General features: G+C 34.7%; 1 non-coding gene across 1 annotated transcript; it reads right to left on the bottom strand.

The window, feature by feature from the left end:
• Nucleotides 1-13,565: 13,565 nt before the first annotated feature.
• LOC141423628 (U6 spliceosomal RNA) lies at nt 13,566-13,672 on the bottom strand. The gene has a single exon (XR_012448470.1). It is a non-coding gene; the product is annotated as a U6 spliceosomal RNA (small nuclear RNA).
• Nucleotides 13,673-14,209: the final 537 nt, after the last annotated feature.

The raw sequence follows: 14,209 nt of genomic DNA, 5'->3' as shown, positions 1-14,209 counted from the left end.
AAAAACAATGATAAATGTCAATAAGGAGCTCAGTGACACCCACATAAAAACACTCAAAGAAAAAATCTTGGAAGAAATCACTGAGAAATTCATGGAGAAGATACTAGTCATGGTTAACCAGAATGTACAAGATGTATTCAAGAAATTTCAAGACACCAAAATTAAAGAACATGAGAAGACACAAAAACAAATAAATGAATTCAGAGGGGACTTCAACAAACACCAAAGTAAAACAAAAAAAGGACACTATATAAAAAGAGATATATGAATTAAAGATGACAATATAACATACAAAAGAAGAGTTGAACAAAAATATGGAAAACCTCAGAAAAAAAGAATCAAACAGAAATCCTGGGAAAAAAAAATTCCCTTTAGTCAAACACAAAACATAGTGGAAGGCCACTCCAGCACACTACAACAAGTGGAAGACAGAATCTCAGAGCTTGAAGATAAAAAAGAAATTAAAGAAAAAAACAGAAGAAATCTTAGTCAAATAACTCAAGACCAATGAAAGGAATATGCAAGAACTCAGTGACTCCATCAAAAGATCAAACCTAAGAACCATGGGCATTGAAGAAGAAAAAGAGGTGAAAGTCAAAGGAATATGTAATATAGTCAATAAAATAATAACAGAAAATTTCCCAAATCTCAAGAAAGCTTTGCCCATTCAGGTACAGGAAGCCTCCGGGACACCAAATAGACCTGACCAAAACAGAACTTCCCAACAGCATATTATCATTAATACAACAAGCACAGAGAACAAAGAAAGAACATTGAAGGTGGTAAGATTGAAAAAAAAAATTAAATATAAAGGTAAACCCATCAAGATCATAGCAGATGCAGATATCTTAAAAGCAAGAAGGTCATGAAGTAAGGTATTTCAGGCACTGAATGAAAATAATTTCAGCCCTAGGATACTCTACCTAGCAAAACTATCATTCAAAATTGGTGGAGCAATAAGAATCTTCTATGATAAATAGAAACTAAAACAATACATGACCACCAAGCCATCAGTACAGGAGTTCTACAAGGAAATCTGCACACAGAAGATAAAAGCAAACAAAACCACAAGAGGACAGGAAGAATCAAACCACAGGAAAAGAAAAGACAAGTAATCAGAGAGTAGCATTGGTTAGACTGCACACAATCAAATCCTTAAACAACAAAAACAATTAAATGGCAGGAATTACCACATACTTGTCAATATTAACACTGAATGTCAATGGACTCAACTCCCCCATCAAAAAATAGTTTGGCAAATTGGATTAAAAACAAAGATCCAACAATCTGTTGTTTACAAGAGACCCATATTATTGACAGAAATAAACACTGGTTTAGGGTGAAGGGCTGGAAGAAGATTTACCAACCCAATGGCTCCCAAAAATAGGCAGAGTAGCAATACTTATATCAGGCAAAATAGGCTTTAAACTTACATTGGTCAATCGAGACAAAGAAGGACATGTCATACTGATAAAAGTGGCAATACATCAAAAGGAAATAACAATTATCACTCTATATGCACCCAATGTCAGTGCACATAATTTCATCAAACATACACTAAAGGACTTAAAAGTACATATAGACTCCAGCACAGTGAAAGCAGGAGACTTTAACATCCCCCTATCACCAATAGATAGGTCATCCAAACAAAAAATCAACAAAGAAATCCTAGAACTAAATGACACCATAGATCAAACAGACCTAACTGATGCCTACAGAATATTTCATCAGACAATAGTACATTACACATTCACTCAGCAGCCCAAGGAACTTTCTCCAAAATAGACCATATCTTAGGACACAAAGCAAACCTCAGCACATATAAGAAAATAGAAATAGCCCCTGCATTCTATCTGAACACAATGCAATAAAACTAGAACTCAACAGCAGAAAATATGCAAATAATTGGAGGCTAAATAACACAGTGCTCAATGATCAGGGAGTCATAGAAGAAATGGGAGGAAATCAAAGGGTTCGTGGAAGTTAATGAAAATGAAAACTCCACCTACCAGAACCAATGGGACACAGCAAATGCAGTCCTAAGAGGAATGTTTATAGCCATGAGTGCATATATTAAAAGGATAGAAAGATCTCAAACAAATGATGTGATGCTACATCTCAAATTCCTGGAAAAATAAAGACAAGAAAAACCCAAAACAAGTAGAAGGAGGGAAATAACTAAAATAATGGCCAAAATTAATGAAATAGTGACCAAAAGATACCATGCAATGAATTAATGAAACAAAATGTTGATTCTTTGAAAAAATTAGCAATATTAACAAGCTCCTGGCAAATCTGACTAAAATGAGGAAGGTAAAGATCCAAATTAGTAAAATCAGAGACCAAAAAGGGAAGATTACAACAAACACCAATGAAATCCAGGGAATCATCAGTGACTACTTTGAGATCCTATATTTAAATAAATTGGAAAATCTTGAGAAATGATGGATTTCTACAAACTTATGACCATCCAAAACTGAACCCTGATGATATTAACCATCTAAATAGATCTATAGCAAGTAATGGAACTGAAGCAACAATAGCAATACAGTCTCCCAAAAAAGAAATGTCCAGGACCTGACAGATTCTCCACTGAATTCTACCAGACCTTTAATGAACTAATACCAACACTCCTTAAATTTTTCCATGAAATAGAAAGGAAAGGAACATTGCCTATTCATTCTATGAAGCCAGTATTACACTCATCCCAAAACCAGACAAGGACATATCCAAAAAGCAGAACTATAGGCCAATCTCCTTAATGAACATTGATGTAAAATCCTCAGTAAAATAATGGCAAACCAAATCTAACAACATATCAGAAAGATCATTCACCACAACCAAGTCGGCTTTATCCCAAGGATGCAGGGATGGTTCAACATATGCAAATCAATAAATGTAATACAGCACATTAATAGAAGCAAAGAAAAAATCACTTCATGATCTCAATTGATGCAGAAAAAGCCTTTGATAAGATCTAACACCATTTCATGATAAAAACTCTAAGAACAAGGAGTAGAAGGAATGTACCTCAACATTATAAAGGCTGTATATGACAAATCTATAGCCAACATCATACTTAATGGGGAAAAACTGAAACCATTTCTGCTGAAGTCAAGAACAAAACAAAGATGCCCTCTCTCCCCATTCCTATTCAAAATAGTCCTGGAATTCCTAGCCAGAACAGTAAGGCAAGAAGAAGAAATAACAGGAATACAAATAGGCAAAGAAATAGTCAAAGTATCCCTATTTGCAGACATGATCTTATACCTCAAAGATCCAAAAAACTCTGCCCCAAAACTAGCAAAAATACTATGTCTTATGTTTTCTCTTCAATTACATTCAGGTCTTTTGAAACATTACCAAAAGTTTAAGGTCTCATGGTTCAAAATTGTAAACAGAAAAGGAGCCTCTGATAAGATTCAGAAACTTAATAAACAGTAGTGGGACATACCCAAGGAACAATAGCTACCAAAGCCAGTGGTCTATGTCTCAGCAACCTCTAATGTCTCTTGATAACAGAAAGAATGCTGCTTGGGGAGATCTCACTAGAGATAATATTAAACAAATGTTTAAAGACATATACATTTGCCTATCTGGGGTGGTCAGCCAAACAGCCAAAGTAGTCTCCTGTCAATCTGCCATATCAACTGAAATTCTTTCATCAGACAAATTTCTTTGGGGAAAACTTGTGGTAAAAGAGCTCAAACTTTCTATATAAACATAACTTATATATTGAATTTTATTCCCCAGCACAATGCACAGTGTCAGGCAAAGAATAAGTGGTTAAAATTATTCTTAAAATGAGTACTACATATGTACTATGCCTTGGATCTGCTTAAAGATTTGGAGAGACAAAGTGAATAAAACAGATGGAGTTTCTGCCATTATAGAGCTTAGGACCTAGTGAATAAATGAAATAACTCATTAGTGAAGTGAACTGTTTACAATTTTGAACCATGAGACCTTAAACTTTTGGTAATGTTTCAAAAGACCTGAATGTAATTGATAAACCTCCTGCAATAGTTTAGGATAACTGTATGAACTACTCTGAGAGACATAGCAAATAAACATGTTAAGAAAAAATACTAAAAATTTATATATCTTTAAGTGCTTATTAAAATGTCTAACATTGCCATTCATCTTCTTTTATTCAAGCAAAAATAAGTCAAATGTGATTATTTTCAGATGCTCTTCAATTTTGAGACGTGCTCTTCTCTAGGACACGTTTATGAGAGAGTTACCTAAGCTTAATTTGAAGAAAAAGGCATGGTGGACTTAGACAGAGATAATAAATATCATTCTTAAACATAAATAAAATGTTACCACCCCAAAAACCATTGAAAGTAATGAAGTCAAAAGAAGAAGGCATTCTAGGAGAAAATTTGGAAAGCTAATTAAATACACCAAAGATTACAGGGTGTTTTCAGTGGAAAACAGTGCATTGTTCAGAACACATCCAGGGTTATCAGATTCTATGGAGTTGATACCCTTCATTGTCTTTAGCTATTTTATAATTCAGCAGAGACAGACATTAACTGATAACAATGCAAATATCTCTTAGTTAGAGGCATGCAAATAAATTCTGTTCAGTGGAGGCCCAATTGACTTCCCTCTCCCACTGTTGAAGAAGCCGGTTTTGCATCTATTTAGCAAATTTCAATCAGCCTTTCTAAAGAGCATATATTTTAGTTGGCTCTTTACACTCTCCTTTTGAACCAAGCAATTTTAACAACTTTTCCAGTTCCTTCATTAATTAATAAGTTAAATAAAGTGTTTTGCAAGTATTCATTTTATATTTGTATTTGAGTCATGATTATATCCTCTTTGTAATATGTATCCTTTACCAAAAGTGTACAAACCAAGTGAAAATTTCTACTGCAGTCTTTATAACTTCCTCTGAAAAGAAGTGAAGACAGAGATAAATTAATCCACAGAAAAGGCTGTTTGATCTAATAAAGGAATAAATTTCTTATGGACATGGCTTTGATAAAGCAATCATTTTACCTTCCAGAAAGGAGTATAAAAGGGCATTTCAGGGATCCTAGAGGGACTTTGCTTTTCCTGTAGTGGAAAAAAATAATTATATTAGCTTCCAACCATCACCACAAGCTCATTTCAAATAACTGAGGGACTACGGCACATAAACCAGTTGGTACTTACTATTGTGTAGATCTATTTAGAGATGTTCATCTAGAGAAATGAATCATCTTTTATTAGTTTACTGACAGGAGTTTCACCTCACAAAACATATGCCCAAACCTCAGTGTATTTTCCTTACTTCTAGAAGTTACAGTTCCTGCATTCTTTTCAGTGCCTTTTCACCACCTAAAGTCACTCTTAAAATGGAATGGCATTTCTTTCAATCACATGTTTAGAACATATGATTTAGTGAATCTAAAAATCACTTATTTTGCTGCTAAATTTTCGTTACCATGTCATTATTCATGAGGTGGTTATTGCAAGAAAATTGGACTTGGTTAAAGATTTGAGACTGGTCATGTGACATGTCTGAGACAGTAACTCTAACCACAGGAAGTAAAGTATGATGAGGCTCAAAGAAACAAGATTGAGGCCTCTGGATGAAATCAGCATAATTAGAGTCAGATAAAACTTAAGACTTTCAGATACAGACTTTTGCAGTATAGAACATATAATTCCCCTAAGAAGCTACTCTTATATGTCCAAAGATTAGAAATGTTACAAATGAAGGAACCAAGATGAAGGTACCTAGAGATATAGGGAAAATATAATTAATTAGCAACTATAGTTTTCTCATCATATTTAGCTGAAACAAAGCCTCACCAAGGACCCAGCAACCCTGCTCCCCTCTACCTACATTGAATTCTTTATCTGTGTAATGAGTCGTTTTTACTAAATGCCTCCAAAACCCTTCCAGGCATTTCATCACAATGATCTCACATCTTCTCCATCCTGTCCTTTGACATATCTTTGCAATTTTTCATAAAACTATGAAGCAATTAAACAAAAGCTTTCAGACAGTAGATTTTGAAAAAAAAAAAAACCCTTTAATTCAAACCCACCCAAGAAGAAAAAGAATTAAAATAAGATGGTTTTATCCTTTTAATATTTTTTTAAGTCAAACATTATCAAGAAAAATCATAGAAAGCTAAGCAAAGCCCTCTGGAGGCTGAGTACATGGGATAACAAACAACTTTGTCACAGTTATGTCAAAGGATAGAATGGAGAAGATGTGAGATTATTGTGAGACAGGCCAGGTCTAAGGTGCAAATTCCATCTAGTATGTGAAAATGTAGACCTGGAGCTCAAGAGAGATGTCAGGGCAGGAAACATAAAATTGAGCTCTAAGGCCATAAAAATGGATATGTTCAAAATTGATGGCATGTTGAAAAAGAAAGTACATGGATGGATGCTGAAGAAAACAAAATAAGAAAGTGAGCAGAAGTGGAGAAGCCATCAAAAGAAGAGCAAAAGATTTATACCATCTGAAGAAAAACCAGAATATTATATAAATAACTAATAAATATATGAAGAAACAATCAACATCCTTAGCTATAAAGAAAATGCAAATCAAAGCTACACTGAGATTCCCTATCATCTCAGTCCAAATGACAAACATCAAGAAAAACTACAAATACTGGTGAGGATTCAGGGCAAAAGGAACTCTATACACAGTTGGTAGGAAAGTAAACTAGTGCAACCACAATAGGAATCAGTGTGAAGGTTCCTCAAAAAACTAAAAGCAGACCTATGTTATGACCCTGCCATACCACTCCTGAGCACATATCCGAAGAGGGTAATCAATATGCAAGAGAGACATCTGCATATTCATGTTTATTATAGCTCTGTTCGCAATAGGCAAACTGTGGAATCAGCCAAGATCCCCAACAACCAATGAATGGATAAAGAAAATATAATACATAAACAATATATAATATTATATTGTTTGTAATACGCATAACATGTTATACATAAAGAATAAACCATTATATATGTCATACACACACATACACAAAAACACACACATGAAATATTACTCACCCATAATGAGAAATGAAAGAAAATTATGTCATTTGCAGGAAAATGGATGGAATTGGAGATCATGTTAAGCAAGTTAAACAAAGTTCAGGAAACCAAACATCACATTTTCATTTATTTGTGGAATCCAGACCTAAAAGGATGATGATGATAATAATAATAATGGGACATGAATGTAAAAGGAGGACTGTCTCAGGGGTTAGCATGAATGGGGAAGGAAAGGATACTGAGGGGTGAACAGGATCAACATATGTTTCATATATATGCAGATGTATGAAGACAGCATAATGAAATCCACCAAACACTGCTGGGAAAAGGGAAGAGGAGGGAGATTATAAGAGTGTAATGGAAAGGATGAACTTGTTCAAAGCTCACATTCACATCTATGGAATTACCATGATGAACTCCCCAGTACTATTATTGTATGCTATTGCAAGAATAAAATTTTAAAAACAGAAGGTCTGAGAAGTAGAAGGAAAACTGCTGCACAGTTCTCCAAAGCAAAGAGAGACAATAGAGATTCAGAGACAATGGAAAAGAAGGCAGAGTATCAAACATGTCCACCCCAAATCTGGCAAGATTCTAAAAATCCTGGGACAAAGGAGATTGTCCACTAGCAATTAAAATGTATTACTCCACAAGCCATTTCCAGAATGTTAAAGATAATAATTGTGTATTTTTAGCCAAAATAAGAAAATACAATAAACTTCTCTAGTTTGGGCAAATGTATGTGCATATATGCACTTTCCTTCTATACAAGCCAGACCTGGAAGCACCTGGGAAAAAATGTCCTTTTAGCTTCCTTTTTTTCCATTTTTTTATTAGCATAGGTTAATTATACAGGGGAGATTCATTGTGACAATTCCACATAGGTTTATATTGTACATTGGCTAACCACCCCCTCTCTCTCCCCCTCAAGTCCTCCCTGCCCTATTTAAAACTGTTGCAAAAGGTTTCTTTGTTCTATTTCATATATGAAGTCCATCAACCATTTTCCCTCACAATAATCTTAGTTCACCCTCTCCCTCCTACAAGTATCCCCCCTACACGCACACTGTACCTAATTTACACTCCTGTCTTTCATTATTAGTATCTGTCGATATTCAAAGGGGTTTCTCAACGTATCCCTGCTATGAGTATATTTTACTTTGGTCCATTCAACCCTTTCCATTACCTCCCTTACCCCTTTTCCTCCCACATCTTGTCTTTCATCAGCTTTCAATCCATATCCTTATTACCTCTACTTTCACAGATGTTATGTTTTACGATATTGTTGATGCTCTTTCTCTTTTCCTTTCCCTCCTTCCCCAAGTTCCATAGAGTAGTTTCACTCTTACAAACATGTTCTACTTATGAGTTTTTATATGATCGTGTTTGTTTTTGTGTATATGTTTATCTTTTGGACCTATCTTCCATGTATGACAGAAAGCATGCAGCCTTTGTCTTTCTGCTCCCTTTTTTTTCCTAAAGGATATGATTTCAATCAGAAAACAGGAAACAGAGATTAGAATTTATGAGTGTTTCAAGGAATATGTAGCCATCATTTGTGTTTGAAAAACAGAATCTTTATTTATGAAACAATATAATGTGTTTATTTACATTTTATACGTTGCATAGAGACATATAAAAGACTCCAGATTTGTTTGTGTCTAGTAAATAATGAAAGATAAGTAATCACATAGCAGATGTTGAAAGAGTCAGAGATAATCATGAAAAACCATGGTGGTGATTGCAGATGGGGAGGGATGAGGAGCAGGTTTTTGAAAAATAAAACCCGAAGGCTTCTCTCCTATAGTTTGGTACTATTGAGACATGGTTAGTAGCCCTGAAGAAAATAAAATCCCAGGGTTTAGACAGGCAACCTATAGACATTTACAGAGCACTATTTAAACAGACAGCAGGCTCTTGTGCTACTTAGCTGCTGTTTATTCCCAGAATCTTCTTCCTCTGGCCAGGTCACCCCATGATCCAAACAGTGCCTGCATATAATTATTCTCAAGGCAACCACACAGCAGAGAGCTACAAATAAGTGTCTCGGTTGAATAGCGTTCTCCTGATCGGGCAAATGCCCTTTTGCATCTATCTGCACACCCTCCTATAACATTTGCAGACACTGAATGTGCCAGAAAATCTTGAAATAGCTTCAGAGCCAGAGAGGTTCCTTTTCTTTTCTTTCTTTTCAGATTGGGATGGACAGGGAAAGTGAGGTGGGGACATGTGATGGAGTGCCACAAATACCACAGTGAGACTTAGAAAGAGTCCCAAACAGAAAAGAAGCAAGCATCTCTAAAGAAAGGATTTGTTTAAAAGACATGTGAAGATCCTAGGGGAAAAAATAACAAACTGGGATTCAGTTCATTTTCTAAGTCCTTCTAAGGGATTAAAATTTTTAAATAAAGCTCTACCACATCTTTATAGAACATTATGTCTCATTTCTGGTTTGTATGAGCCTCACACAATTTTTATCCACACTGAGAACCCTGACTATTTGGATTTCTTCCAAATTCAGGTCATTCAGGAGTCTAGCTGTGCTTCAGCCCTCAGAGTCCCCACTGTTGAGTGCAGGATGGTGATGCTGCTGTTACAGTGTTGGTCAGTTGGGGAGCCTATTGTCCAAGATCAGTGTAGGAAGTGCAATGCAAAATTCTTCCTAATCTTTACACTCCTGCACTATCCTAACCAACATAGGGATTTCATTAATATGAATACTAAATGTCATCCTATTTTAAAACATGAATAAAATATTTGAATTTAAGACAACGTGGTACAACAACATTGTGAGGAAAAAGCAAACCTACATGGTACTCCCACAGAGTAAATGTGGAACGTCAGCACTGAATAATTTAAAGGTAAATACTGATCATGGTTTTAGCAACAGCCAATTATGTTATAGACGATTTCATACCAACAATGCTGAGGGTGTCTCTCAGCACATGACAATACTGCTAAGAAATGTAGTCCCTGTTCTCCATCATTACTGCCAGCAGATAACACATCACACCTCTCTCATCCTAGTACTAACTTAAACCAAGCAAGCACAGTACAAGTCCTTTTCCTGAGTGCTCACTGATTCTCTATCCCATTGGAAACTCTGTTTATACAGGAAAACCCACAGCCTTTAACATCAGAAATCCATAATTTCAAATCACAATTCTACCACTTAACAGATCTGCTTATTGTCTTACCTGTCATCTGTTTTCTTGAAAAGTTGAAATCCCTAGAATTCTTTTGAGATGAGCAGAAGTCAGACTGCAACTCAAGCACTGCCTCCCTTCACTCAGGTGTTTATGATCTAAGACTCATCCATACCTTCCATTTGGTCCTTTGTATGGGACTCCTTGCTCTCTATTACTGAGACCTCCTGGAAGCTGTATATAATAAAAAATAAAAATTATAAATCTATTATCAGTAGCCTGTCTATTTGGTCATAAATTTTAATCTGAAGAAATGTCTAGCCTCTGTTTTGTTGTCAAGTAATAATGTCACTATTCATGCAAGGCTTGTTATATACCAAGTACTTTACACACATTATCTCCTTACATCCTAACAAGAACAGTGTGGGGTGGGTAATATAATAATTCCCATTCAGCAAATGAAGAAATTTAGGCAGTAAGAGTTTACTTAACATGTCTCATGTTGAAAAGCTATCCAGTGATGAAGTCAGGATTCAAATGTGGGTAATCTGAATCCTAAGTCTATATTTTAACCACCACTCTCTGCTAATTGAAAATCATAGAACTGCACTGACAGAGAAGAAATGCCTCTCCCTATACCCAGTAAGGAACTGGAAGATTGGGGGAAAATAAGAGTACAAAATAAGGGAAACAATGTTATATCTAGAAGCCTTAATATAGAATACAAATTATGTACAAATCAGTGTGGTAAATACTCGGAAACAAAATAAAGCACTTCAGGGGCTTAAATATGAACTAGAGAGAGCATACAACTCCATAATAATTATGTAATTATCAATATATTATAGGTATTTCTGGGTTGTAATACAATGCTTATCATAGAGTACTATAACTATTTTCCTGATAGATTGAGAACATGATCAGAGTCCCCTTTAAGACTGTATCTGCAGAGTTTAGTGCCATGACTGGCACGTGGCAAATATTCAAACAGTGTTGACAGAAGAAAATAAAAGGAAGGAAGGAAAAAAGGGAGGAAGGGAGAGAGGGAGTGGGGAAGGCTTGAGATTTGAGTTAATGTTTATGGGTGCCAAACATTCAGGGATTTTTTGACAAGAAACTAATTGAAGAGAGCTGAGGTGATAAGGACCTTAAGGAACAAGGTCTTTGCATGAATTATGCATTATAAATGGAATTGTAACTTGAGATGAGGACTGATTGAAAGTTGGCGAGCTGTTCTTTCATGGTGTACTATCTATTCTCACCTAAACTTACAAATTCTAGAGGATCTTAGAAAAATAATATTGTTTTTATTTAGGCTTGGCTCAAACTATCCTGGGACTAAAATTCTATGAATAAAAGATGTGTTTTGGCAAATTTTATCTAAATACATAAAAGTGCTAAAGTATAACTAGAAAGTATACTTGAAGAAAAAAATAAAAGATCTGTTTTTCAGGGACTATCACTTCACAAAGCTACCTGTGGACTTCCTATTGTCCAGTAGAAATATTGCAATATTTCTGCAGCTTGGTAATTTAGATTTCTACCACTCCCTACTTCTAATGAGTGTTAGAAGAGTTTCATGACCCTCCAATTACTGATTTTAAAAAATGCATTCTCATAAAGAACACATACTGGTGCTACTTTAGTGCCAGCATAGATTTTCAGTTACTATTCCCAGGGGACATTGAGACTAAAGCAAAATGCAATTTATTCCAAACTGCCATTCAGAACAAGCCATTATTCTTCAGTATTTCTAATACATCATTTTCCTCCTTAGATTTTGCTGACACAATCTACCTATTCATATACAGTCTTCAAAGTTGATATTCAATTGATTGCTTCTGGCAATCAATTACTTAAAAGCTCTTCTTGAGTTATGTGCCTGATTTTACATATGAAGCATAATATCTGGAAAAAATGAATTATCATGATCAGCCATAGATGGACCTGGATTTAGAAAATAAAGGAACCAATTGTAAGGGATGAAGGACAAAGTTGGTAAAATTGTTTTATGCCTTTATTAGCATAGATGGAATCATTATTTTCAGTGTCAAAATCTGGAGTGCCTTAATGATCATCCATTATTTCATTCCATGGTTTTCACCTTTTGAAGCACATTGGGATTATGATGTTGATTTAAAATGCAGTAAGATTCTTAGTCTTTTCTGTCATTGATATTACTGCATTTTGATGAAGTACAGGATGTTTTGTGTTTTACCTTCCTACCAATACTATACCAAATTATCAGACTCTGCAGTTCATAACAATACATGTTGTGATTGTTCTGTAGGTCATAAATCCATTGTGGGTTTTACTGGACTACAGTCAAGATGTGGACAGGTTGTACCCATTTCTGGACACTCCAGAAGATTATCTGTTTCCTTGCTATTTGGATTGTTAGCATATTTTACTGCCTAAAAGTTGTGGGACCAAAAAAATCTTCATTTTCTTGCTATCTCCAGCTGAAGGTGTTCCCCACTACATCCTTGGGCTCATCATTAATCCATTTTCAATTTCAGCAAGAGAAGGGTCAAATCTTCTCATGGCAAACATCCTTTACATTATATTCTGCTTTTCTTTTCCATTTTTAAGGACTTGTGCAATTAGAATCGACCTGTATGGATTAGGCAGGATAACCTCCCTATCTCAAGGTCTTTAACTCCAGTATCTACAAAAACTCTGTTAACAAACTCACAAGTACCAGGAAATAGAATCTGGATACCTTTGGGACCACTATTCTGCCTAACATACTGTTTCAGAATAGTTTTTGTATTATACAATAAAAATATGCAGAATTTAGAAAGAGGGGCTGGGGCTTGTAGGTTAGTAGTAGAGAGCTTGCCTAGCACGCATGAGGCCTTGGTTTTATCCCCAGAACTGCTCCATAAATAAATAAGGAATAAATGCTAAAATATGTAGCCAATTAGATCTAGATATAATTAGTAAAATATTTCAGCAATTGATGATATAAATATCTGCTTCTTCACTAATGTTTTAAATAATAATGGTAAGTTTATTATTTGACACGTATTTCAGTTTTCAGCATAAATGATACAATGATTTATCAGCAAAAAATATAACTATGATACAAAAATATGAATGAGTTCTATTGGCAATAATGTCATAGGTGCTGCCAGTCTTACTGTGGTTTGTTGCTTGTGTTTATAACTGAAAGAAATGCTAAATTTCAGTTTGAGATAAATAAATAAAATAAAGGTCATAGATCTCCTGTGCTCTCAAACCCTGATTTGCTGATAGAAGGATCTTAAAATTCTGATTTTTTTCCCAGTATAGTTTATTTAAAACTTTATACTTATCTTATCTACAAAGGAACAGGATAGTAGTAAAAATGGAAGAGCAATAGAGAGCAAATAAAGGAAAATCACTGCTTTTATTTTTCTTATTTAAAATAAAAATATGGAAAACATCACAAATTTGCATGCCATCCCTAAGTAGAAGTGATACTAACCTTCTCTGTATGGTTTCAGTTGTAGTATATGTACTGCCAAAGTGAGCACCTTTTTACTTATCATGTCCTTTTTTTGTACTTTTCACATTCTTAAATGAGCTAAAGTATAAGCACTCTTTTAAAATAATAGTAAAAGGGCTGGAGGTGTGACTTAAGTGGTAAAGCACACTTTACTTTTTTTGAACTGTGAAGTCCTGAGTTCAAACCCCAGTCCCATCAGAAAAAAAAGACTACAATAATAATAACAATATAAATATATTGGGCAATTTGTTTCTAATGTCAAAAGAATGACAGCAGTGCCACAAGATATTTGAGGGAAAAATTGGAAATATTCTATTTTACAGTACTTATATCACACAGGAAATAGAATGCTATTTTTATTTGATTAATTAAAATGTATATTTTAATTCTTGGATAATCAGGAAAAATATATGTGAAAAGATGATGACATTCTGAGAGAGAAAATAAAGTGAAATCATATAAAATGCTCAATTAAAACCAGAAAGGGTAGAAAAGGTAATTTCCAGCAACAAATAAAAACAGTTACAAATATGGTTGATATTGTCATGTATATCAATAATCACTT

This window comes from Castor canadensis, chromosome 5 (assembly GCF_047511655.1).
Source record: "Castor canadensis chromosome 5, mCasCan1.hap1v2, whole genome shotgun sequence".
NCBI classification, from domain to species: Eukaryota; Metazoa; Chordata; class Mammalia; order Rodentia; family Castoridae; genus Castor; species Castor canadensis.
This window is presented reverse-complemented; position numbering and strand designations above follow the sequence as displayed.